Source organism: Malurus melanocephalus, unplaced genomic scaffold, assembly GCF_030028575.1.
Source record: "Malurus melanocephalus ecotype Western Australia unplaced genomic scaffold, MMel_1.1 scaffold_1088, whole genome shotgun sequence".
Lineage (NCBI taxonomy): Eukaryota > Metazoa > Chordata > Aves > Passeriformes > Maluridae > Malurus > Malurus melanocephalus.
The window spans coordinates 16,507-19,095 of NW_026624320.1; the positions used below are offsets into that span (position 1 = coordinate 16,507).

Consider the following 2,589-nt stretch of genomic DNA (forward strand, 5'->3'; position numbering starts at 1 on the left):
CATTCCATGCTGATCCCAAGGGATGGAGGGTCCAGCTCCCCGGATCCCAAGGGATGGAGGGTCCGGCTCCCCAAATCCTGACAGATGGAGGGTCCAGCTCCTGGGATCCTCAGGATGGAGGGTCTGGCTCCCCAAATCCTGAGGGATGGAGAGTCTGGCTCCCCGGATCCCATGGGATGCATGATCCAGCTCCTGGAATCCCAAGGGATGGATGATCCAGCTCTTCAGGGAAGGAGGGTTCAGCTCCTGGATCCCGAGGCCTGGAGAGTCCAGATCCTGAGGGATGGAGGGTCTGGCTCCCAGATCCCAAAGGATGGAGGGTCCAGCTCCTGGGATCCTCAGGGAAGGAGGGTCCAGCTCCCTGAATCTTCAGGGATGGAGGGTCCGGCTCCCCAAATCCTGAGGGACGGAGGGTCCAGCTCACCGGATCCCAATGGATGGAGGGTCCGGTTGCCCAGATTCCAAGGGATGGAGTGTCCGATTGCCCAGATCCCCAAATCCTGAGGGATGGAGGGTCCGGCTCCTGGGATACTCAGGGATGGAGGGTCCGGCACCCCGGATCCCAATGGGTGGAGGGTCCAGTTGCCCAGATTCCAAAGGATTGAGGGTCCAGATCCCCAGRTCCTCAGGGATGGAGGGTCCAGCTCCCCAGATCCCAAAGGATGGAGGGTCCGACTCCTGGAATACTCAGCTGGAGAGTCCGGCTGCCCAGATTCCAAGGGATGGATGGTCCAGCTCCCTGAATCCTGAGAGATGGATGATCCAGCTCCCGGGATCCTCAGGGATGGAGTGTCTGGCTCCCCAAATCCTAAGGGATGGAAGGTCCAGATCCCCAGATCCTGAGGGATGGAGGGTCTGTCTCCCTGGATCCCAAAAGATGGAGGAGCCAGATCCTCAGATCCTGAGGAAGGTAGGGTCCAGCTCCTGGGATCCTCAGGATGGAGGGTCTGGCTCCCCAAATCCTGAGGGGTGGAGGGTCTGGCTCCCCAAATCCTGAGGGGTGGAGGGTCTGGCTCCCTGGATCCCAAAGGATGGATGATCCAGCTCCTGGGATCCCAAAGGATGGAGGGTCTGGTTCCTGGGATCCTCAGGGATGGATGATCCAGCTCCCCAGGGAAGGAGGATCCCCAGATCCCAAGGGATGGAGGGTCTGGCTCCTGGTCAATCCCCCCTTGGGATGAATTCCCAGTGGGATCTCAGGTGCCTGGATTTGCTCCCAGGATTGAGGCGCCTGTTGGGATCTCAACCCTTCCCCAGGATAAGCAAATCCCACACCGACGTGGTGATTCCTGCTGGGAATCCCTGAGGAATCCTGGGATGGCAGCTGGAACTCCTCCGGCTCTTCCAAGGAACATTGTTAATATAAGGATTAATTAAATTAAGGATTTAATTAATTTAAGGATCCGTGGCTTCCCTTGGGTGTCTTTGTGAGCTCCCGGGGTCTGCCCCGGAATGGAAAAAATCCCATTGGGAAAAATGGGAAAAATCCAATGGGAATCCAATTTTCCAATGGGAAAAGTCCCCGGAATGGGATGGGATCCCGACATTCCCTGGCATGAACCCACTGCAACCCCAGCTCAGGACTGGGAATGCTGCAGGTGATTCCGTTGGGATGGAGTCTGAGCCGGGAACGGTTTTCCATGAGTTTATGGATGCTCAGGGCCGAATCCTTGGATGGCGGTGGATTCCCAATCCCTGGAGGTGTCSAAGGAATTCCTGGATGTGGCACTGGGGATGAGATATGAATTGGTCCCACGTTGGATTTGATGACTCTGGAGGTTTTTCTAACTTCTGGAATTCTGGGATTCTGGGATTCTGGGATATGCAGCCATGAGGGGATTCATGGAATGCTAGGATGGATTTTCGGGCAGTTTTCCACATTTTTGGAGTTGTGTTTTCTGCGATGGCTTCATCTGTGGGTTTTACTCTGGGAGCTCTTGAACCCATTGGAAAAGGGAATGGTTGGAAGAGGGGAGAAATCAGAGCCCTGAAGTTTCTGGAATTCATAAGGAATTCCAAGGAATTCTTAAGGAATTCTTAAGGTGGAGGGGAGACTCTGGAAGTGGGAGAAGGGGAGAGGGAAGAGAGAATCCTGGTGCCGCCATGGCTCCCTCGGGATCCCCACATTCCCTGCCTGCTCCTCATGGATTCTGTGGTGATGGGTAAAGGAGGTTACTCCTCGTATTCCCAAATCACAGAATCATGGAATATCAGAACCATTTTGGCTGGAAAACCCCTCTGAGAGCACAGAATCCCAAAATTGCCACAGGTCTACCAAATCCCTAAATCCACACGGATTCCCAGCCCGGAGCTGGGAATCCAAACACAATTCCTGGAATCAGCTCATTTTTCCAAATAAAAAAATAAAATTATTAATGATTAATAAATTCATTATTCCATTATTGGATTAATAAATTCCATCTGGAATTGGCACTTCATTGTGGCCAAAACAAAAAGGGAAAAATGGCTTTTTCTCCCATGGGATTCSGTGATTCCCACCCAAACCAGTTTGGGATTACACGATTCCCACCCAAACCGGTTTGGGATTCCACAATTTCCCACCCAAACCAGTTTGGGATTTCATGATCC

General features: G+C 53.2%; 1 protein-coding gene across 1 annotated transcript in view; it reads left to right on the forward strand.

Moving 5' to 3' along the window:
• The window catches only part of LOC130586160 (otoferlin-like), a gene marked incomplete at both ends in the record, with an annotated part of 101,375 nt that overhangs the window by 15,439 nt on the left and 83,347 nt on the right, over nt 1-2,589 (forward strand). The window lies entirely within an intron of this gene.